Genomic DNA, 25,411 nt, shown 5'->3' on the forward strand with positions numbered 1-25,411 from the left:
TTCTTATTGTGGGGCAGGCTTTCCATCTCTCCATATTAGGGACAGATCAGGCCCCAGTACAGGCTGGAAGGAAAGGAAAAGCCTCAGAGTGGGGTCTCCTGAATGAGGGTCTGGTGAGGCCCTGGGCTGTACCAGTAGGTACCTTTGTCCAGTGGTCTGAGAGAGCTCTGGGCAAGATGTGCCTCAAAATACCCAGATTCCCTGTGCAAGTCACTCAGCCTCCAGCTTAACTGAAAAATGGGTATGGGAGAATCTCCACTGGTAGATTTAGGGAAAGGAGGATCAAATAAGTGTGGAAGTCCCTTTTAATATAATTACCACTAAAACTAAGAGGAATGAGAGACCAGAGCATGGCAGGCATATGGGGCGGATGTTGGGATTGAATCTACCAAGTGGTGGTCCACAACTAGCCAGCAAGGAATCACTAGGGTGTGAGGTGAACTCATTCATGCCCTACGCAAACAACTGAGACCCTCTAGGTGCTGGGTGCCAGGGAAAACAGTAGACAAAATAGTCAATATCCTTGCCTTCATAGAGTTTATATTCTTCTCTGTGTGTTGGGGCAAGAGGGACAATAAACAAGTAGATACATAAAAAGATGAAGTGATGAGTGCTATGATGAGATATATATCTCACCATTAGAGTGCATGCTGAGTGGAGGTGTTATTTTATATAGATAGGCCAGGGGTAGCCTTGCTGAGCAGAGACATGAGGCAGTGAGGGAGAAAGGCATGTGGATATCTGGGAGAAGAGGGTCCTAGGCTGAGGAAAGAGCAAAGGCAAAGGTCATGAGGTAAGGACATTTTCAGTGTCCTATTGCTACATAACAATCTACTCCAACACTTAGTGAGTTGGATTAGGAGCTGTTTATTTTTAATGGCTAGGCCCAGCTTGGCAGTTCTTCTGGTAACTGGGCTCAATTGTCTGAGGTCAGCTGCCAGGTAGGCTGGGGCTGGTGGTTTAGAGTGGCCTCAACTGGGATGGCTTATCTCTGCTCCATGCGATCTCTCATCCCCCAGCAGGCTAGTCCAGGATTTTGCTTATGACAGCTGGGAAAGCATCCAAGAGAGCAAGGGAATTTGCAGGCCTGGGCTGAGTCCTGGCACACTGCACGTCTGCCACATTCTGTTAGCCAAAACACCTAACAAGGCCAGCCTAGGTTCCAGGGGAGGGAAAACCAACTCCATCCTTTGACGGAAGGAGCTACAAAGTTTGTGGCTACTTTTGCAATTTACTATAATCTTCCATGTTGCAGGTGAGAAACCAGGGCTCAGAGAATTAAAGGCACAAGGCCACACAACCTCTGAAATTCAAACCCACACCTGTTTAGTTTCATGGTTGGTGCCTTTTCTAATATAAACCACCTCTTGTCCAGCAAGTTTCTTAAACTGATTTTTTATTTTCCTCAAAGTTGTATGTTAAGGTAGAAAATAAAAAAATGACAGGACCCTGGAGTAATATGCCAAAATAGCCTTCCAGCCTTTTTTTCTTGCACATACAAGTGTGAACCCCCACCTCCCACCCCAAGTTTCTCTTTATCTCATGAATGTTTTTTTAGGTGGTATCTTTTTTTTTAAGACTTTTTTAAGAGCAGTTTTAGGTTCATAGCAAATGTAAGAGGAAGGTGCAGAGGTTGCTTGTATCTTCTTTATCCCATGTGAGAGTAAAGTAGAAGAGTGGCCACTAGTATGACCAGTCTCTAGAATGGTCAGAGCATTTGGAGATATTTACCCTTTTTATTGTAATATAACTGCTAGTAATATTTTGGGAGCCAGATTTAGATATGAGGATTCTGAAGGCAGGTAATGGGAACCACTGAGGGTTTGAGCAGAGGAATGGCCCATGTGAGCTGAGCAAGTGTCCACGGCTGAGCAGGCAGCTGGCATGGGAGGGGTTTTTGGGAAAATTTCCCAAAGTGTACTGGAACTGACCTCCAAAGGGAAGAGAGACCGAAGAAAGAGGCTGCCAATTCCAGAATTAGACAAAGATTTTATTAAGGAAGTTTATAGATGGAAGCACAGTCTTGACAGAAGCAAGACTGAATCTCCATACCAGAAAGGGGATGAGGCTTGTTATATGCAGCCTCCAGCAACATGAGCAGCTTGTGGCCATGAGGCATGTGCTTGCTAAGAACAGTGTATTCCAAAGCAGTAAGCCACTTAAAGGGCCTACTTCTATATGTAAGTGCACTCCTTTCAGGTGGTAATGGCCCACCCCTCCCAGGGTGGACCTGCGGTTGCTGAGAGCAACTTGCTTCTTAAGATGGTGTTGGTCATGTCAAGCACCAGAAACCATTTTGCCTAACAAGGGTCTGGAATTCTGGATGGGCAAAGGAAGCAGGAACACTGGGCCAGGGGTGCACCGATGTGAGGGGAGTAGAGTTTGGTGGGGGACAGGAATGCTGTCAGCAAACTCTTTACGGGCCATCAAATGAACAAAAGGAGCGGTTGTTCTGGATGGTTCCAGAAGGCAGAACCGGGGGTGATGAGTAGGAGGGACAGGGAGACAGAATTGGACTCGATTCCCAAGAGCTTTAATCACCAGGGCAGCCCTCGCAGTGGATGAGACCCCTCGTGAGGCGGAGGTGGGCTGGTTGGACATGTGCTGGGTTATGTCTACTCAGCTTCCTTCTCTCCTTTTGGTAGACTCCTGATTTCCCCATGGGCGCCTCTCCTCCGTTCACAGCCTTGCCCTTCTACTGTTGCTGACCCCACCCTCTGCTGGCAGGTATGGCATGAACTCCGAGGTCTGACCCAAGAAAGCCTTCTGCTCAGGCCTCAGCGATTGGCCCACAGTCAGGAACATGACCCCTTCAGGCCAGTGAAGAGTCACCCTGGGGCTTTGATTGGGTTGTTGGTTTGGGGACACGCTCCAGGTCTGTTGGAGCTGCCAGGTAGGAGTGGAGTAAATGTGGTGCTGCAGAGAGATCCCTGATGGTGTCCCTCCAGCACCTGTGTCTGTACCAGTCAGCATGCTGCTGTAGGGCACACGAGATTGGTTATTAGTCACACTCCAATGTGGCTTGTGAGGGGAGAGAGGGAGACCCAGAGTCTGGACTGGAGGTTGGGGTCAGGGAAGCCATCCTGTAGGAAGGGATTGAGACCTCATGGCACAGAGGGGTTATTTGGACAATTTGGGTGGGAAGGAGGGATGAGTGTTCCCAGCTAAAGCAACAGAAGCAGGCTGACTGTTCCACTCTGCAAGGCTGTGGAGAGGTATAGTAGAAACCAGGACACCAGCACTGTCCTCACTCCCTATGTAGCCAAGGAAAGTTGTACCCCATCTCTGGGCCTCAGCTTACTCTCCTGTTAAATGGGTTGAATGGGCCTCATGCCTGAATAGATATCAGAATTACCAGGGAAGGTGCTAAAAATGCATACTTCTGGGTTTTGTTCCTGAGTGTCTCTAGTGGGATGTGGGGTGGGTGGGACTCAGGAATGTGCACATTTACCCAGCACTCTAGGGACCTCTGATGAGAGCTCTGTGTCCACACTTTGAGAAGCTCTCCCTGAGATTGCCAGCAGGCCCTTTGCACCAGGGGACCCAAATATCTGTTGAAGCAGTTTACCTGGGACTTACCAACCTGGCACTGGTCATTAGATTACAGGTAGCCCCTCTGGGCCACACGTTTGCCAAACGGGCCACTGAGCCACTGATGCGGCTCACTATCCTGGTGGCTTGACTCAAAGTCCTCCAGGGTTCTGGGACATTGAGGACGTCTGTAAGAGAGGCCTCTCTAAGGCCGCTGGGAAAGGGATCAGTGGCCTGGGGATTCCTCGGTACCCTTTCTAGTCCATGCTCCCTCTGAGGCCTCTGCCATCTGGCCTTGTGCTATTCCTCACCTCTGTCAATATTTATTTCTTCCCTGGCCTCAAACAGCCTGGAATTTGCTTAAAGGGCAGGAACAGATGTGGCAGACCTTGCCTCCCTGCCTTGCTCTCTGCTTCCTGGCATGTCGGTGTGCAGGCTGCCTTGTTCTCTGCAAGTGGGCTCACCAGGCAGCCCTGCCTGTGTTCCTGGCTCCAGCACAGAGCCCAAGGCCTGATGAGAGCTTTCTCATGTTGCTTTTGACTCCACTACCCGTCGGAGACACCTTAAACCTATCCTCTGTCTCCACATGCCTCATATCTGGCCTAGAGGGCTAGAACTAAGGTACTTAGAACATTCTAGATGTCCCAGAAACACTCCTGGCTGCAGAACCGGCTCCTGTTCCAAATTTGAATAAGCCACAAAGAGGTTGTGATGAAAGGTCATGTAGTTTGAAACAGACGTGTACATCACTTTCTATGAAATCAGATCCTGGCGTTGGCTGATGCCACAGCATGAGCCTAGGAGACCCGAACCGGGAACACAGAACTGTTAATGCTATTGATAAATGTGTGGCCAGCTTCAGACAGGTCACTGAACAGCTTTTCTGCCAAATCTGTTCAGGGGATCTTGTAATTTTTGCCTCCTTCGAACCTCAGGGTCTTGTTTCAGAGAAAGAATGCTTCCCCACTCCCACATTTCAAAATATTTTGAGGTCTATTGCCTCAGTTTTGAGCATTGCACAAATCAACACAAGTGTGGCGATTGCTCCCTTTTTAATAAAAACACTGCTAATAAAATGGATATTTGCTGCTGTTTCTTTAACTTTTTATTTTGAACTACATTTAGAAAAGTAGTAAAAAGTAGTAAGCATAGAAGGAAAGTTGCAAAAACAGTAGATTTTCCCTATATCCCTCCCTTGACCTCCCCAGCATTACAAAACCATTGCACAGTGATCAGAAATGGGACATTAACCTTGAGACAACACCATTAACCCAACTAAAGACCCTGGGAGAACCTCACCTGCTTTTTCACCAACATCCTTCTTTTTACTCAAGGAACACACTCAGGATCTCACATTTGCATTTAGTTGTTTTATTCTGTCTGGTGTCCTGCTGTCTGCAACAGTTCCTGGGTCATTCCTTGCCCTTCAGAACCTGGATACCCAGAGGAGTGTTGATCAATTACTTTGCTGAACATCCCTCAGTTCAGGCCTGTCTGGGTCTCCTCGGGATTGGGTGGAAGTTGTGTATCCCTGACAAGGACACTACAGATGTGGAGCTCAGTGCATCATGCCACAGGGTCATGGTGTTGATGTGTCTTATTTTGCAATGATGGCCTATATTTCTGGTCAAGTGATCTCTGAGGGGCATTTCTTCTGTAAGGTTATATCCACCTTCCACACCCCCTGCCTAGTCAATAAACACCTTAGGAGAGATACCTTGAGGTTATGCAAATCCCTTTTCTCTTCATACCTTCCATGGAATCTAGTCTCCCTCAGCAGATCTTGTCTGCAGCAGTCAGACAAGACTGCTGCTATTTGCCTAATGCTATTTTCCCTTCCTTCCTCCTTCCACATTTAGTGATTGGATTTCCACTGCAAGAAAAAGCTGTCACTTCTGCTCCATTGATTTACTTAATCAGTTATTATTTATATCAATATTGTTCAAATTATTTCAACCCTGGCCATTGGGAGCTCCTTCAGGGCTCCTGTGTTCTTTCAGCAACCCCCCTGTATTTTTCTGGTTTCACACAAAGTGCCAGGATTTGCTGCTGGTCTTGCTCAGCTAATTGTTAGATATTCCTCTGAGTTCTGTATAGATTGCGAGCTACTGAGGCCACCAATCACATCTTCTGTTTGATATCAATTGTGGGCCAGATTATGCTCAAAACATATTCCTTAGTTGATTGATGTCTTGACAGAACTGGTTCTTTGGAAGAAATTGCCACTCTTTGGAGGTTGGAAGTTGTGATTTTTGTGCTGGGAGCTGGTGAAACTAGGCAGGACCCAAGGAGGCTCCAGTTCTACTGTCTTTTACAGCTTATATTCCTTCTATCTGAAAGTCTCCACAGTGAATACTTAAGAGTTCAAAAGGCCCAGCTCACAAAGACCTGTAGCTCCCTTTGCCTGGCATACAGAAAGGTGCTGAGATTTCATGCTGAAACTTGACCTTTGTCTGAACTTCCTCGATCTTACCAACAACTGAGACAGTTGGGAAGTTTCTTAGTTTGGGTCCCCCCGGAAGCTGACCTTGTTATAAGGATTCAAGTGCAAGTACTTTCTATAGGAGGTGATCTCAGTGGGGAGTGGAGAAGTGAGACAAGGAACGGAGGGCAGCCCTTATTATATTATTGAATTATCAAGCACATCCTCACTATGTACAGTTGGAACTCAGTCCTGCTGTAGAATCCTGGGAAACAGTCTAGAATGCATACTTAAGAGTACTCCTGTCCTTCAGGAGCTGGGTTATTTATATATCAACTCCTGTTAGTTTTTGTCTGACGGTTGCTTCTGAGCCTGTTAATTCTCTGGGACTTCTAAGCACAGAGTGGGCTCTTGCCGCTAGAGAAAGTTTTCAGGCAAAGTTGTGCTCAGAAGTGGTGAAAGTCTAGCAACCCAACCTTTTTGGCACCAGACACCGGTGCTCCTATGAGAGTCTAATGCCTGATGATCTGAGGTGGAGCCGAGGTGGAGATGCTGGTGCTGGGGAGCGCTGGGGAAAGGCTGCAAATACAGATGAAGCTTTGCTTGCTCCCCTACTGTTCACCTCCTGCTGTACAGCCCAGTTCCTAACAGGGCACGGACTGGTCCTGGTCCACAGCCTGGGGGTTGGGGACCTCTGGACAGGACATAGATGGAGCACCAACAGCACCCATTACAGGCATATCCCCATTTTACAGATGAAGAAACTGAGGTGCAGAGAAGCGAAGTGACTCACCCGGGGTCTGGACATGTTACTGAGAGCTGGTACATGAAGCTAGGAATTTGGGTAAGGATTGTGTTAGATGATTTTAAGTCTTCACCCAACTCTGTAATCTCCCTTTGCCTCTGCATCTTATGGCAGATTCTCCCTCTGCTGCCTTCTCACTGGCCTGGAAATGGCCTCCTCTGCTTGGCAGGGTACATATTTGCAAAAGGGCACACCCCTGCAAAATGAGTGATGACATAGCCTAATGTATTGGTAGCTGCAAGTTCATTGTTTGACTTGGATGGGGACAAGTCCCTGTATTATTTCAGGAGGCTTGAGTTATGTCAACCCCACCAATAAGTAGTGTTAAAAGATTAGGCAAATAGGGGGAAGAAACTCCTGGCTTCTTGTTTGCTTAGACTGTCATGCTGATAGACTGTTTATCTCTCTGGTCCCAGGTCCCTCTGACACCTTTGGAAGATAGAACTTCCCCACACTGAGCTGCATTGTGGTGTCTTCCAGTTTCTCACTCTTCCCCTGTCCCCTCCTGAATTCCCAGGTCTAGTTCTTGGTTCTTTTACTGACTACCCCTTCCCCGCTGCCCCTCATATATTCCCAGCCTGTTTTCCTAGTGAACTTTTGGACCTGGACTAGCCTTAGGAATCTGGAGAGAGAATTCTGAGCCAAGTGATCTGGGCTCTACCAACAAATAAATGAGTGTGTGAGATGCAGCCCCTGCCTCAATTTCCCACAGGAAGAATGGAATGTTTAAAGAGGAAATTACCCTTGCCTAGTCCACTTCCTAGAATGCCCCAGTACTTCAAAGCAGATCAAGTTACAAAAGGATTATCACATCCCAGGGCCTGGCTGACTTCTTAGGCTTTGAGAAACATCAGAATGAACCGTAAGCATATGAAAAGAAGCTCCACCTCACTGGTATTCAGGAACATGTAAATTAAAACAAGACACTAGTGATGTGAGGGTAGTGCAAAGTGACCCTGTATCATAATAAAAAAGTCCATATCCTATAACCCAGAGAATCCCTTCTTTCAATCTGCAGCAGAAAGTCCCTTGCACAGATGCATAAGGACTCAGGTATGCATCAAGTCATTCATAAAAGCAGTACTTCTCAACACTTCATGGGCAAGCTCCAGTCTTTATTTCCAATTTGTTGCAAACTTGTCTATTTTTACTTTTACAGTAAAAATGAATTACTAGAGAAATAAAAATTTAAAAACCGAAGACTCGTGAAATACAGCCCCCTGATTTTTTTTTTTTTAGCCTTCTGATTATTATTGTGAGATTTGACATAACATTACTCTGCCAAATTGCTATAAAGCTACCTCAGTGCTTAGCCCCAGTCTATTCTTATCTCACCGACTGCTAACAAACAGCTTATGGCCTGCACTTTGAATAACTACTGTGTTGTTTGCAAAAACAAAAACAACAAACAAAGTAAAACAAAACAAAACAAAAAACTGGAAGGAACCTAAATATTTATCAATAGAAAAATGACTACATAAACATATCATGCCTATACTATAAACTTTGTGTTCTAGGCAAGAGTCAGGATGGGAGATTTATAAGTCCTGATATAGAAGGGTGGCCAAGACACATTACTGAGAGGAAAACAAAAACAAAAACGAAACAAGCTGCAAAATAATACAGTTTTCTCATGTGTTAAAGGTGAAAAAAAATCCACAATAAAACAACACTATGAATTTCCTATGGGTGTATAAATACGTATAAAAATGTATAGAAAAGGTACTGGAAGTGCTACTGGGAAATAAAAGGGGAATCTTTTGTAATGGTTTCATTTCTATGAAAAGAAGACATTCAAATATTACTTATATAAAATTAAAAAATCTAACATTTAAGCAAGTTTGACTTAAAGCAGGCAAAAGCAAATGCCTCTTCCTACCCTCCATGATACATTGAAAAATGAATTTTCTATGCTTCTCCCTGCCTCCCAGCAGAGGGACACACCACACACTGCTATGCAGGTAAAATATAGATTAAACGAACAATCAGTATCGAGGGCAAACTCATGGGAAAAAGATGCCCTGGCCCCAGCTGTAGCCTGAGAGGCTGGGAAGGGACTCCCTGGTTGGATGAGCATATGAGCCCCCTGCGAGGTGGCCAGAGGCAAAAGGAAGAATATTGATTTTAGATTCAAATGTAGAGTAAAATTCCAGCGCCTGAGTTTTGAGTTGAAGGTAGATTGAGCACAGGAATTTAGTCCTGGCTCCCTCCTGAATCCTGGCTCAAATGACAGTAAAGGCAGGCAGCCCTGCAGAGATGAAGAGAATAGGGCTGGAAGGCAGATGGCGGAGTTGTTAATGGACTTAGCAGAAGTGGGACAGTGGAATCTTCAGTGGGCAGTGGGGCAGTGAGAAGTTACATGACTTACACCACAGAACCCTAAAAGACCCTTTTATTTTCTCCTCTCTGGGTTCATTGACTGTAGATTTCTAACATTCATGTTGATTTACCTTTATGTGAATCTTTCAGTATGGAAAATCATTTCCATTCATTCTGGGAGTTTTATTGTATAATTGCCTCCATAACCTTCTCTCCTACTATTTTCTCTGTTCTTTTTCTGGAACTCTTCCTAGCTGGATGTCAGACCACCTGGATTCATACTGTATTTCTTACTTTTTCTACCCTAGTTTCCATGTTATCATTTTGCATTTATGTTCTGCTTTTGGAGAATGTTATTGACTTTACCTTCTGAATACTTCTAATTGATTTTTTTCAATTAAACTTAAAAAAAATTGTAGATGAATACGTAGTTGTAAGAAATAATACAGAGAGAAACTGTGTATCCTTTACCCCTCCCGTAGTGATAATATCTTGCAAAACTGTAGAACCATATCACAATCAGGATATTGACATTGATGCTGTTAAGATACAGAACACTTCTGTCAGCACAAGGATCTTTCATATTGTTCTACTATAGCCTCACCCACTTGCTTCCTTTGGCTATTCCGTCTTTAACTCATTTCTATAATTTTGTCATTTTAACAATGAAGTCATACAGCACATAACCTTCTGCAATTGGCTTTCTTACACTCAGCATAATTCTCTGGAGACTTATCCAAGTTATTGCTTGTATCAATAGCTTGTTCCTGTTTATTGCTGAGTAATATTTCATGTTATTGATGTACTACCATTTCTTTATTCACCCCTTAAAGGAATTTGATTTGTTTCCAGTTTTGGGCTATTATGAATAAGACTGCTATAAACATTCACATACAAGTTTATGTCTGAACATAAGTTCTCATTTTCTCTGAGATAATTGCCCACGAGTACAATTGCTGGGTCATATGGGAGTTGCATATTTAGATTTTTAAAGGCCCTTTCAAACTTTTCCAGGGTGGTTATTCTATTTTACAGGCCCACCAGCAATGTATGATGGATTCGTTTTCTCCACATCCTTGCCAGCATTTGGAGTTGTCACTGTTTTGTATTTTAGCCATTCCGATAAATATCCAATAGTGGTATCAATTTGCATTTCCCTGATGGCTGATAATGCTGAGCATCTTTCCATATGCTTATCTGCTATTGGTATGTTTTCTTCAGAAATGCCTCTTTATGTCTTTTGCCCATTTTCCAATTAGATTATTTGTTTTCTTACTGTTGAGTTCTGAGAGTTCTTTATATATTCTAGATACTACTCCTTTGTTGGATAAGTGGTTTGCAAATATTTTCTCCCGGTCTATACCATGTCTTTTCATTCCTTTAGCAGAGTTGTCCATAGAGCAAAAGTTTTTAATTTTGATGAAGTACAATTTACTGACTTTTTTTTTTAATGGATCATGTTTTTAGTATTAAAAAGCATTTGGTAAACCCTAGACACCAGAGATTTTCTCCTATGCTTATTTCTAAAAGTTTTATAGTTTTACATTTTATGTTTAAGCCCATGATCCATTTAGAGTTAACTTTTGTACTAGGTGTGAGGTTTAGGTTGATGTTCATTTTTTTTTTTTTTTTAAATATTGCCTATGGACGTCCAATTACTCCAAGACCACTCATTGAAGAGCCTTTCTTTCCTTCATTGACTTGTTTTGGCAGCTTTGTCAAAAATCAGTTGGGCATGTTGGTGTGCATCTATTTTTGATTTCTCTATTCTGTTCCATTGACCAATGTGTATATCCCTCCACTGATGCCATCCAGCCTTGATTACTGTAGCATTAAAATATGTCTTGAAATCTGATAGGCTGATTCCTCCCTCTTTATTTATCTTCCTCAAAATTGTTTTAGCTATTCTAGTTCCTGTGCCTTACAATATAAATTTTAAAATAATCTTGTATATACAAGAAAAATCTAAAAAATATCTTGCTGGGATTTTGATAGAAATTTGTGGAGAATTGACATCTTTACTATGTTGGATCTTCTAGTTCATGAACATATTACATCTCTCCATTTGTTTAGCTCTGCTTTGATTTCTTTCACAGGCATTTAGTAGTTTCAGCATACAGATCTTGTATAGTTTTGTTAGCTATACACTTGCCTATTTTATTTTTTGTGTACAATTGTAAATATTGATTTTTAATTTTGGTGTCCACTGTTAATTACTAGTATGTAGAAATACAATTGATTTTTATATGTTTAACTTGTATTCCGAGACCTTGTTGAACTTACTTATTAGTTCTGTGAATAAGGAGAGTTTTATTCATTCCTTTCCAGTCAGATGCCTTTTAAACCTGCTTAGCATTTTTTTTTTTTCTTCTTATTGCGCTGGCTAGAACTCCTAGCATGGTGTTGAATAAGAGCTGTGAGAGCCTTGACTTGCCTTTTTCCTGATCTTATGGGGGAAGGATTCAGTCTTTTGCCATTAAGTGTTACATTAATGGCAAATTTTTGGTAGATACAATATAATTTATCAAGTTGAGGAAGTTTTCTTCTATTTTTCCAAGAGTTTACTTTTTTAAATCATGGATGTTGAATTTTGTTAAATGCCCTTTCTGCATTGATTGATATGATCATGTGATTTTCTTCTTAAGACTGTTGTTATGCTGGCTTACACTGATAGATTTTTAAGACATTGAACCAGCCTTGCATTGAAATAATTTTTATTTGAAATAAACCCTATTTAGTAATTGCTGAATTTTCTTGCTAATATTTTGTTAAAGGTTGTTGCGTCTATATTCATGAAGGATATTGGTCTGTAGTTTTTTGTTTTGTTTATTATTTGTTATTTTCATTCAATTTAATATATTTTAAATTTCCCTTGGGACTTCCTCTTTAATTCATGGATTATTTAGAAGTGTGTTGTTTAGTTTCCAAGTGTTTGAAGATATTCCTGTTATCTTTCTGTTTTTGATTTCTTGATTCTATTGTGGTCAGAGAACACACTTTGAGTAAGTTCAGTTCCTCTAATTTGTTGTTTTGTTTTATAGCCCAGCATATGGTCTATCTTGGCATATGTTCTGTAGTCACTTGAGAAGAATGTATATTCTGTGTCGTCAGGTAAATGTTCTATACCTATCGATTAGGTTTTGTCGTTTGGTGGTAGTGGTGAGTTATTTCATATCCTTGCAATTTCTGTTTAGTTGTTCTATCAATTGTTGTGAGAAGGATGTTGAATACTCCAATTTTAGTTGTGGATTTATCCTTTCAGTTCTGTCAGTTTTGATTCACTTTTTATTTTTTATAGCTCTATTGTTGGGTGCACACATTTAAAATTGCTGTCTTCCTGGTAAATTGACTCTACTGGAATGTAAAGTCCCTCTCTGTCTCTGGTAACATTCTTTTCCCTGGAGTCTACATTATCTGATATTAATATAGCCACTCTTGCTTTTCTTTGATTGATGTATATAGGATATATATCTGTTTCCATGCTTTTACAATCTGCCTATATCATTATATTTGAAGAGTTTCCCATACACAGCACATAGTTGTGTCATGTTTCTTAATCCACTCTACCAATTTCTGTCTTTTAAGTGGTGTATTTAGACCATTTACATTTAACATAATTATTAATATATTAGGGCTTAAACCTGCCATTTTTTTTTTTTTAATTTTCTGTTGCTCTCTGTTTTTCATTTGTTTTCTTTTTCCTGCCTTTCTGTGGGTTACTTGAACATTTTTTAGAATGATATTTTGACTTATTTATAGTATTTTTGAGTGTATCTCTTTAAATAATTTTTTTGGGTAATTGCTCTTTTGGTAGTTGCTTACTAATCTTCTTTAGGCCCTCCGCTCTATGTAGCTAGTTGACTTCATTTCTACTCCTATAATCGATAATGTTCTAGGTATTTTCATTGAAGGGACATTTATTCCTTCATGCTTAGGGACACAATAACAATAATAATTGTTTCCTTTCCACCTTTTACCATATGCCTGGTGCTCTATAATTTATCTTTGATCCTGTAAACCAGGCATTATTATTCCAATTTTATGATGTGAAAATCAAGGAAGCCTAGGATACTTGAGTAATTTGTTCAGGAATACACAGTTAGTAAGAATCTCTTTGTTACCAGCCTCCAAATTCTTCTATCATGTTTAAAAGCAGCTGTAGCCTGTGGGAATTGTTTTGAGATAGTCCTTTTAGTTAGTACCTGAGTCATTCTCTATTTAAAATGAAGGCTCTTGTCTACCATGGGAGAAGTGTCCTCTTCCTTCTCTCACTTTTCTGTTTCTCAGTTATGTTACTGGAGACTCCCTGCATCCTGGGTTCTGGAAAATAAGGACGTTTTCAGCAAAGGATCTCCAGCTATAGGATGGCAGTATAGCTTTCAGTGACTCTAAAAACACCATTTGCTGCTCTGTCTTAACCTCAGACACGTTACTGCTCTTACAGGAAAGTTAGTGCTGCTATTTTCTCTCTACCAATTAAAACAAACTCATTCCTGATGATTCACTGGTTTCAATTTAAACTCTACCCTAAAGAGACAAATCTTTCTAACTCTGTCATATTTTCTTTTGTCCACCCTAGCCACCCACTGTTATGAACACACCCTGGATTGTGTCATCATTAGAAATTACATCAGTGCTGAAATCTTGTTTTCAAACCTTTCCATTCTCTGACAACTATTTATCCTTCTGGCTCACTTGCTGAAAATTCTCCTATTTTCAGAATTTTTTTTACTTCATCAAAACCTCTAATAACCCCTCAGCTTTTTGCTATCTGTCATTACTTTTCTTCCTTCCTTCCATAGGTCTATCATTATAATTCCTGTATTAGTCAAGCTTTGCTGCAGTAACAAATATCAGTGGCTTATACAACAAAGTTTACTTCTTACCAATAATTCTGCTGATTTGCTTTGACACAGCTAGGCTTTAGGCTCCAGTGTCTCTTATGCTAAGACTGGGTAAAGGAGCAATGGCTGTCCAGGGAATGCCCTTGTCATGGCAGATGCAGCAGCCTAAGAGAGGGAATGGAAACATGCAATATTTTTCAAAGCCTAGGCTTGGTACTGGCACACTGTCACTTCTGCCTTTCAATCAGTCAGACCAAGTCACATGGTTGAGCCCAAAGTCAATAGGAAGGGAATTTTTTCTTTTTACTGGAATGAAAATATTTGCTTGACTGATGCAATCTGTAACTTCCTTCAGTCAAGTCCCTGGCCCCTCTCCCTTTGTAGGATCAATCCAAGCATTTGCCTTCTTTCTACATATACCTGAGCAGCAGAATGTTGGTTGGAAGAAAATTGTGCAACTGAGCGACTGATTTCTCTATAAATGCATTATTTCAAGCGTCAGTTGGACACTTAACATGCCCTGCCTAACTATTTTCCTATGTATTTAATATTTTATTGTGGTAAAAAAATGTATAATGTAAAATTTATCATCTTAACCTTTTCTAAGTGTACAGTTCAGTAGTGTTAAGTATATTCAAATTGTTGTCAACCAATCTCCAGAATTTTTTCACCTTGCAAAATTGAAACTCTGTTCCCATTAAACAATAACTCTCCATTCCCCACTTCGCCAAGCTCCTGGCAAACACCAGTCTACTTTCTGTTTCTAAGAATCTGACTATTTATATAAATGAAGATTATAGTATTTGTCTTTTTGTGATTGGCTTATTTCACTTAGCGTAATGTCCTTGAGGTTCATCCATGATGGAGCATGTGTCAGAATTTCCTTCCTTTTTAAAATTAAATAATATTTCATTCTATGTATATACCACATTTTGTTTTTCCATTCATCCTTTGATGGACACTTGGGTTGCTTATACCTTTTTGTCTATTGTGAATAATACTGTTATGAATATGGATGTGTAAATAACTCTTCGAGACACTGCTTTCATTTTTGGGGTATATACCCAGAAGTGGGATTGCTGTGTCACACGATAATTCTCTGTTTAATTTTTTGAGGAACGTTTATACTGTTTTTCATAGTATTTTCTGTATTTTCTACAATTTAACATTCTCACCAACAGGGCAGCCTAACTTTTTATATTTGTCTGGTAAGCCTACTTTGCCACTTTCACTAATGACCATGTTATACTGTATCTTTCTTTCTCAAAACTCCCTCCTCCCCTCTTCCACTTTTACTTTTAGGTTCAGCTGCTGACTTTGCCTCATTTCACCAAGCAAGTAGAAGCCATCAGATCCAAACACACTAGCCCTCCCTGCATCAGACGACATTCCTTCATTTTCACCATTTTCCCATTCTCCTTCTAGTTTCTTACAACCAAAGAGACAGAGCCACTGCCAGTCAGGGTTAATCCCTTCATCTGATTCCACACCCCCTGCTCCCACCTCCCAGGACAAATTCAAGGATTCTTCACTTCATTCATTTTTCCAATTTCCTTTCCTATCACCCATTCTTTATCTACTGCATCATTATGTTGGCATTTAAGTAGGCTGAATATTTTCTATCTTCAAAAAACTCTCCCTTGAGAAGTCCACATCATCTATGTGGTATTCTTGCTAAAAATGTTTAACCTGAATTCAATCATGAGGAAACGATCAGATAAACCCAGGATGTGGGACATGCTACGTGACAACTGGCCTGAACTCTTCCAGCATGTCAGTTCCCTGAAAGAAAGAAAGAAAAAAAAGACAGAGGACTGTTTCAGATTAAGGAGAGTACAAAGATGTGACAACCAAAGAAATGTATAAACCTCGACTGAATCCAGTACCAGCAAAAAAGAAAGCAGCTAGAGAGGATGTTTCTAGACTGTTGGGGAAAATGCAAATATGGTCTGTTTATGAGACAATCTTATTAATTCCATATCGTTTCTTCAGGTGGGATATGGCATTAAGGTCACATAGGAAAATGGCCTTGTAAAATCATTCTGAAATATTTAAGAGAATCTGCAACTTTATTTTCAATGATTTACTCTCAGATGAATATACACAGGTTTGTGTGAAAAGTAAATATGGCAATGTTAACAAATGATGAATTAAGGTAAAGAGAGAAGAAATGTGTGCTGTACTCTTGTTTCAGCTTTCGGCGGGTTTGAAATTTTTCAAAAGAAAAAGTTGAGCAGAAAAGAAAAAGAATCTTACCTTGATCCATATCTGCCTATAGCTATACCCAGTTCATCTGCCACCCTTCTCAGCTGAACTTCTGGATAGAGTCATTGCCATTTGATGCTTCCGGTCCCTCACTTCTCATTCATTATTTGGTCCATTCCTGGCAGCCTTCTGCCCCCCCCCCCCCCCCCCCACCGCACTGAAATTGCTTTCATCTAGGTCTTGACAACCTGCATGCTGGCAGCTCTAAGGGCAGCGCTCCACACAGGCGGCTGCTCCCTCGTTCCCAGGCACTCGTCTCTCAGCCTCAGGAACACCTTTTGGTTTCTCTTCTACCTCAGTGGTCTCTTCTGCTCACTCTTCTTTGCTTATTCCCTTTTCTCCATGTAACCTCTACATTTTGGGTTCCTCAGAGCTCAGACTTTTCCTTCTTTAAATCCTTCCTCAGGTGAGTTCATCTATTCCTATAAATTTAAAAATCGAATTTGTTCTAATGATGTTCAAATGTATACCTCTAGCCAGAATGTTTCCCACACTTGACCACTTGAAAACTCTCTTACTTGGCATCTGTCTTTGGATATTTCACAGACGTGTCAAATTTAACTTTTACTTATTTCTTCATTAATTGAGCAAATCTTGAGTATCCACTATGGACTAGGCGACTGTCCTAAACACTGGGGATGCAGAGAACAAGCCAATTATGGCTGTGCTATTAGAGGATGTTCCAGCTGGGAGAGAAAGCAAATAAGAAAGAATTTGAAGAGAATAAATGAAAAGAGGGGATGCCTTAGAGACTGCTTGGGTGGACCTATGCCTTTGGATGATCAGAGAAGGCCTCTGAGATGGGTACACTGAAATGAAGCTCAGGATGAGAAGTGGGGGCCAGCATGAGAAGATTTAGTAGAAGGGGCAGCTGGTTTAGATGCCCTTGGGTGAGAATGTACTTGGAGTGTTCCGGACATGAGGTGTATCCCCAGAACTCAGAAACTTGATCTCTTCTCTCTCTGATTTGTATTTTTAAATTCCAGGGCACTTAAGACCTGCTTATCAACTCTACCTGAAAAACTTTCACAAGACCTTGAATGCCTATTTTGGAATCTTCTCCAGATTAGGAACTGCCTGCCCGCTCTCTGGGCTGGAAAGCACTTTGATTTCTGTATTGGCAAGGGGCTGAGATTAGGACAAGAGGCAGGCATTTGTCAGAGTTTCACCAGTCCTTTTACCTTCCACCATCTGCAAAGCCCAAACAGTAATCCTGACATCTGCTTGAAGGGGAAAGGTTTCCATCCTCCACTAGGGCTTGGTTCTACCCACTGTCTACCTCCTAGCCTCTGCATCCGCCATTGTGTTCCTGGAGACTGGAGGAGAGCTATGAGAGAGAGAGTCCTGGGACTTACAGCTGACACATTGCTGTAAGTAACCCTCCTGGCAAAGTGGAAAAGGTGATCTGACTCTGTTTTATAACCTTTCCTGGGTAGAAGTTGCAGCCAGTAATGATAAAATCATATCTCCCTCAGGGCTGAATCCCTTTAGGTCTTTGCTAATGAGGCAAAAGTCCATCTTTTCCTAGATAGGGGTGTGAAACCATTCCTTAAATATATTAGAAACATACTTAGAATTTAATTTTTTTTGAATGGGCAATGTATTCATATCTTTATAAAATTAAAAAAAATTAAAAAACGACCAAAAAATGTTTTCCCCTCACCCTTGTCCCTAACCTCCCAGCTATCACCCACCTCCACCCCCTGCCATACAAATGCATAACCACTATGATCAGTTTCTTGTGTGTCCTTGTGTGAGGACCCCCTCGTAATCCCAGAGTTGGTATAAAGATTACTTTAAACTGAAGACGTTTGAGATTCAACAGATGCAGAAAGAAGCCTTCTTGGTGTTTCCCTTACCTGACTAAAAGCAGAAACTTCTGAGAAATGAAGACTGCTATAAATTCCATCTTCCAGGCAGTTTCTACTACCCGTAAAGAGATCAGGAATAAATATAAATCCCATGAAGAAGATGGAAAGAATACTCGCACCTGCATAAACAAACATTATCACAAACTTTCTTATTTTTCTTTGTTCTTCTAAAAACTCATTTGTCTTTCCTAAAAAATCTTTTTGTTTATCCTGTAGAAGTCTTTTTCTCCACTTCCTGTTCCCCTACTACATTAAGTATATAAGTATAAAAGGCCCAAATTCCAACAATCACTTTAAGTTACTCATCTCTAAGCATTCATACATGTATGCATAAATAAGTTGTGCCTTTTATCTTGCTAGTCTGTCTTTTACCAGTTTAATCTGCAAGTTCCCACCTTCAGAACCCAAGAGGATAGAAGAAAGTTTTTCCTCCTTGACACTGGCAAAGACTTTTTTGAATTTATATAAAAAAATATACTCTACACTCTACTCATACATACACTTTTTATTTATTTATTTATTTATCTATCTATTTATTTATTTAAGCACAAATGATTTTCATTGAAGAACTGTTATGCATTTTGCTTTTATTCACTTGACAATATATCTTGGAAGCCTTTCAATGTACATAGAGAGCATCCTCATTATACTTTTTGTACCTGAGTAGTATCTATTGTTTGTATGTGTCACACTTTTAAAAATAAATATTAAGTAATAAACATAAGCATAATAAAGTCAATATAAATAATTAAATATTAATGTTTATTTAATGTTGTTATTGAGAACCATTTGGGTTGTTTCTGATCAAATGGTGTTACAAACCACGAGGCAATGAAAAACCAGGTACATATTGGGGTTTCACATCTGTGCAAGTGTGTCTGTAAAATAAATACCTCAAGGTGGAAGTGTAGGGTATGTGTATTAAAATCTGTAATTTTAATAGATTTTGCCAACTGCCTTCCACAGAGGTTCTACCAATATACATTCCCACCAGGCATGAAGGTGAGTGGGAAAGGCTGACTGGGTGAGGAAAGCCAAGGCCTCCCTAGGAACTTGAGGTGGGGCAATCACTATTTTAGCTACCTATCTATCCATCTATCTATCCATCTATCTATCTATCTATCTATCTATCTACCTACCTACCTATCTATCATCTATCTATCATGTATCTATCTATTTATTTTTATTAAGTTGGCAATCACTATTTTTTATAGCCAGGGCAAATACAAAAGGAAGAGGACACTAGGGCCTTTGGTATGCCTTGTCCAGGAGCAGCAGTTAAAATAACAATATCCATACCATGTAGGAATGAAGAACTGATACGACTCAGGTGACCAGGTAGGTTTTCCTAGGGATTCTCATAGTAACTTCCTGTTAGGGGTTCACTCTCTCCTTTTCCAGGATCCCTGGCAAATCTGCTTAGCTTAGAGGCTCTCTCCACTCCTTCAGCCCCAGTCATCACTCCCCAGTCTACTACCTGGACTGGCCCCTCAAGAATGGCTTCTTCATGGTCTCGTGATACAGCCATCTCCAGTCCTCAACCTTCTAGGCCCCCTCGGCTCTCTGCAGTCTTTGCCGTCTCTTTTTTTCCTGCCAGCATCTTACTTCCTTGACCCCCAGGGGACCTCATTCTGACCACTGCTTTGTATTTCCTGCCCAGTTCTTTTTTTATTCTTCAAGTTAGACAGTTCTTCAGAGTCTCCATTTCTTTTCCCATTCGATGTGCTCTCCCTATCTCAGTATTTTATTATTTATTTTACCACTGTCTCCTAAAAAATCGAGGTATAATTAACATATAACATTGTTTTAATTTTAGAAGTACACTTATTTTTTCTGTTTTTTTTTCTTGTTCTTTTTTTTTGCTGTTGTTATTTTTGGTTTTTTGAATACTTTTAAAACTTTTTCCTATTTAAAAAATAACTTTATTGAGGTATAATTTACATACAATAAAATTCATTGATATATTTTAAGTGTTCAGTTTGATGACTTTTAACCAATGCATACACCTAAACAAGATATAGAATCCATCTATCACCCCAGAAAGTTCCTTGGTTCTTCTTTGCAGTCCCCTCAATTCAAGGCAACCACTGGACTGCTTTCTATCACTGTAAATTAGTTTTGCTTGCTTAAAAATTTTATATAGGTGGAATCACATGGTAAGAACTCTTTCATGTCTAGCTTGTTTTATTCCCCACAGTGATTTTGGGAGTTATCCATATTGTTGTATCTTTTGGTAATTTTATCTTTTTTATTATAATACATTCCTACGGCTATACCAAATTTTGTTTACACACACTCTAGTTAATGGATATTTGGGTTGTTTCTAGTTTTCAAAAGTTGTGAATAAAACTGCTATGCAACTTTGTGTACAAGTCTTTTTTTTTTTTTTCCTTAAGGTAACTTAGGCATTTTGGAAGGATTTTTAAAATAATTTACACGTTTTAATGTGGACTTTGACAAGCATTTGAGCAACAAGATCATACAGAGTTGAGTTCAACATGGTAGTCACTTGCTACTTTTACATGGGGGTACTTATATTTGTGTACAGTCTTTTTGTGGACAGTCTTTGATAAATATCTAAGAGTAGAATTGCTGGGTCATGTGGCAGGTGTATTCTGAACTTTTTTATTTTTATTTTTAATTTTATTTGTGACAGCAGAAATTTATTTTCCCACAGTTAAAGAGGATAGAAGTCCAAGATCAGAGTGTCAGCAGGTTGGTTTCTCCTGAGAGCTCTCTCCTTGGCTTGCAGACAGCTGCCTTCTCACTGTGTTCTTACATGGCCTTTTCCCTGTGCGAGCACACCCCTGGTGTCAGTGTATTCTTAACCTAAAAAAAAAACCACAAAAAACTCCAGTATGTCCACAGGTGGTTGTATTATTTTCAGTTCCTGCCAGCAAGATATAAGAGTTCCAATTTCTTTCCATCCTAGCCAACACTTGGTATTGCAAGTGTTACATAGTCTCTTGCTGTGGTTTTATTTTGCATTTCCCTGATGAGCATCTTTTCATGTACCTATTGACCATTTGTTTAGCATTGTGAAGTGTCTATTTATGTCTTTTGCCCATTTTTTTTTATTGAGTTGTTTGCCTTCCTATTAGTGAGTTGTTCAAGTTCTTTATATGTTCTGAATGCAAGTCTTCTTTCAGAGATATGTATTGTGAATACTTTCTCTCAGGCTGTGGTTTGCCTTTTCAGAGCAGGAGGTTTTAATCCTGACAAAATCTCTTTCCTGTGGTGTGCTGGCCTCCCCAGCCCCTCACTCCTCTTGGGTTTCCCTTGACTCACTTCAATCTTTTTTTTCCTGCTTTGCAGATCAGCTTGTCCTGCTCCTCTCTCCAATTTTGTATAAAACCCTTCTCAGGTTTTTTAAAAAAGAGAAAGAGAGAGACACACAGAGAGACAGAGAGACAGACAGCCCTTTTTGCAAAGACATCTTTCTACCCCTCTAACAGTTCTCTTCCTTTCTCATTTCCTGCACATAATTTCTTCATTCCCGGTACATAACTTCTTCTTTTTTCATTCCCTTTTCTCCTCTTTAATTTCCCTGGCCCTTATTTCCCATCTATGTTGGTCCAAAGATTAACCTTTGAGATTAAAATCAGGCCTTTTCCTGCATTGAGGCTTTTATGCAAAGTGCTCTACCAGAAACTTTCCCAGGCCCAACAGTGCCAGAAAAAAATTCTCAGGAAGGGGTAACTAGAAAGTAAATCTTTTGACCCAAGGAATCTCAAATGGCAGTTTTATTGGATGAAAAGGGGCCCCATACAGGTCATGTTGAGGAACAAATTGTATTTCTTCTGGAACATTCTCACCTGTGTGGGATTCCTGCCTAGGTGTGGGGCCTCCTGCCAGATAAGATAAAGAAAATCTTTGGAAGCACTTATTAACCCTCACCTGCATCAGATCACTCACCTGCGTAGTTTTATAATTCTCCCCTTCTCCTCCTGTGCCATTAAACAGACAGTGGTGCTTCTCAAGGTGTGGTCCCCAGAACAACAGCATCTGCATCACGTGGGTGCCTTTTAGAAATGCAAATTTCTAACTAAAGCAGTGGGTCTCACACTTGAGTGTGCATCAAAATCTCTGGGAGGGTTTGTTGGAACAGTTACAACAGAGATTGCTGAGGCTGGCTCCAGAATCCAGTAGGTCTGGAGTGGGCCTGAGAATTTGCATTTTTAGTTCCTACTCCAGGAATACCCTTTGCGAACCACTGTAGTAGCGGTTCTAATTTATTTGATCTGGGGTCAGGTGGGCCTGGGCATTCACGTTTCAAAATGATTCTTATGAGCAGCTGAAGTTGAGAACTCCTGGTCCATGGGTTGGGGTGCAACATGGCTGGGGCCACACAATTCCAGTGAAATAAAAGGTGTTTTAAATACAGAACCTTCCTAAAGGGCTTTTCCTTTGTCTAGTCTTTTCTTCCATGTCAGGCCCACACCTCCAGTGTGCTCAGGGCCCCATCAGTTTCCTCTAAGGACCTGCAGATCCTTGGAGGAGTCTCTGAGCAGGACTGGTGCTGGCCTGGCCATAAACACTAGGCCCCAGGTGCTGTTGGAGCTGTAAGAGGACAACTCCGGGAGTGAGTCCTTTGAGAGCTCTGAGCAGGGCCACGAGCCTCCTTGGCTGGAAAAGGACACATTCCTTTTGGTGCTGGTGAGAGGTAAGGACCGAAACCGTTGCAAAGAGCCCAGGACTGTGACTGTATTTGAAGCTGTTCTATTAAATTTCCAGGTCCCTGTGTTCATTGTAGTACATGCAAGCCTTTGATATTCAGCCATGTTTCTATTAAGTGTGGTCACCCAAGACTTTCAATTGTTTTAACTTTTATTGAGGCATAATCCACATGCAGTACAAATAATCTACAATGCACAAACCTTAAGTAGACAGTTCAGTGAATTTTTATCTATGTATACACCCATGTCACCACCACCCAGATTAGCATAGAGAACATTTTCGTCATTCCAGAAAGTTCCCTTGAGCCCTTTTCTAGTCAATCTTCACCTCCCACTGCTACAACCGTTGACCTCTGTTGCCACAGATGAGTTTTGCCCGTTTTTGAGCTTCATATAAATTTAGTCACATGGAATATGCTCTTTTGTGTCTGGTTTCTTTTTCTGAACATTGTTTTTGAGATCATCCATATTATTGTGTATCAGAGCAATTAATTCATTTTCCTTCTATGCTGTACACAATATATTTACCCATTCTTCTACTAATGGACATTTAGGTTGTATTTAGATCTTGACTAGTATCAGTTGAGCTGCAATCTACATTTTTGTACATGTCCTTTGTTGTCTATAAACACTCATTTCTTTGCAGTATATAGTGGTAGTGGAAATGCTCAGTTATATGTTTATGCTTGCTTTTAGAAGAAATTGCCAAACAGTTCTCTGAAGTGCTTGTACCAATTTGTATTTGAGAGTTCTGGTTACTCCACAGCCTCACCCACTATTGATATTTTCAGAGGTTTGATTTTAGCCATTCTAGAGAGTGTGTCGTCACAGCACATTGTTATTTTAACTTGCATTTCCCTTACTAGTTGATGATGGGCATCTTTTCATGTTTCCAGGCCATTCGAACATCCCTTTGTGTTAAGTGCCTGCCTAAGTCCTTTGCCCGTGTTTTTTCTGTTGAGTTTCTGAGACTTTTTAATTAAGGTAAAAGTGTTGTGAAGTAGTACTTTACTTATGTCAGGAATTAAGAGGGGGCTCAAGTGGGCTTGTGAAGAGGAGGGTGAGAGGGATGAAGGCCTTTCTTAATGAATCTGCTCCCCAGCCCCCTGAAGCTTTTTGATCTCTGTCTCCTCAGCACTTAGAAGAGGGCCAGGCACAATTCTGGAACCTAGTAAATCATCAGCTATGAGGACCGTCCTTTGTTTTTTGGGGGGGTGGTGGGCTAGGCCAGACCCTGAATCCTTTCCAGTTCTGGACTAGTGGCCCATAAGCAGCCTTAGGCCACCAGATGGCTAAAATGGCCCTGACTCAGACTTGTTGATCAACCTATTCGGATCCCATGAAAACCATCCCTGGTAACTGGAGTCCACTACGAACCCCTGAGATCGCAACCCTATCTCTATTCTGATTTCTTCAAAGTCAAGATTTGCATTCAATAGTTCAGGTCTCCCAGCATCTGGATCCCTAGGTCACTAAAAGAATTCCTCGGAGACCACAGCCTGCCCTCTCAGCCCCTTGTTAACCATTTGTTCTGGCCATGATGATTTCCAGATTGGGGACTAACTTGGGATACACTGTGTTCTTTTGTGTGCAGGACCCAGATAAGCAGCCTCCAGATCATCTCCTTTGCCACCTGGCATGCAAGAGGCCCAATCAATATTCGTGAACTAAATGAAGAAATGAATGATTTAGTGTCTGACTCATTTCCTGATCCGGCAACCCATCTTTCATTCCTGCCACCTAGAGCCAAAGGAGAAAACAAAGACTTCTTTTCATGTTTTTCCAGAGACTCAAAGAATTTGATGTCTTATTGTTCTTGGTAACTTCATAAAGTCTTAACATCCCTTGATTATTGAACACTTTCGTGTCTGCTAAATTGTTTGAAACACAGAATCCCGTTCTCTATATTGACTTCATAATATAAGAGATGTGTCCAGCTGGTAAAAAGAAATGTTAAAAGAATAAAATGCTCAGTGGTGCAGTTCTGGAATCTTCAGACTCAATCAATCATCAATCAGTCAATCAAGTAACTAACATTTATTATGTAACTCTTTGGTGCCAGGTGTTGGGCTAAACACGAGGGATATGATACTAGAGATTTCAGTCCGGTGGTAGATCTATTTACTGACTCAGTTTCTCCTCATGGTTCTTCATCTCTGTTCCTCTCCTGATGTGAGATTTCTCCTGCACTTGTGGTTTGCCTGACACCCCATTGTTGGCTCTTGAACCCCAGCTGCTGGCCAGTTTCCAGTGTCTGATTGTGCTAGGTTGTAATTCCATATGCTGCCAGTAGGTGCCTCCCTTTTAACACCTGAGGTTCCCCTGGATGAAATTTTTGGTTTCCACGTGACAAATGAGAACAGTGTGAAAGTAAATTTTGTGGATTTGAAGTTTTACTTTTTAAAAAATGTTAACTATGAATGAAGAGTGACCTTGGGTAGTAACAGATATGTAAATATTTTTGGAATAGTGCTATCCAATAGAACTTTTGGGGTGAGGGGGGAGGTAGATGGGGTAAAGGGGGTCAAGCATGTGGTGACAGAAAGAAAAGAAATCTAACTATGGGTGGTGAACACACGATGCAACATATATATGTCTTCCTGTTGAATTGTACACCTGAAACTTACTGGATTTTGTTAACCAATGTCACCATAATAAAAATAAATTAAAAATAAATA

General features: G+C 40.7%; 1 long non-coding RNA gene across 2 annotated transcripts; it reads left to right on the forward strand.

Moving 5' to 3' along the window:
• Window positions 1-804: 804 nt before the first annotated feature.
• Window positions 805-24,717, forward strand: LOC120611876 (uncharacterized). 2 transcript variants are annotated; one of them, XR_005655305.1, is made up of 2 exons: window positions 805-6,797; window positions 24,328-24,717. It is a non-coding gene; the product is annotated as an uncharacterized LOC120611876 (long non-coding RNA). The 2 variants fall into 2 exon arrangements; XR_005655304.1 differs by lacking the exon at window positions 24,328-24,717 and adding an exon at window positions 17,173-18,810.
• The last annotated feature ends 694 nt before the right edge of the window (window positions 24,718-25,411 follow it).

The sequence above is a fragment of the Pteropus medius genome, unplaced genomic scaffold (genome assembly GCF_902729225.1).
Source record: "Pteropus medius unplaced genomic scaffold, Ma_sr-lr_union100, whole genome shotgun sequence".
Lineage (NCBI taxonomy): Eukaryota > Metazoa > Chordata > Mammalia > Chiroptera > Pteropodidae > Pteropus > Pteropus medius.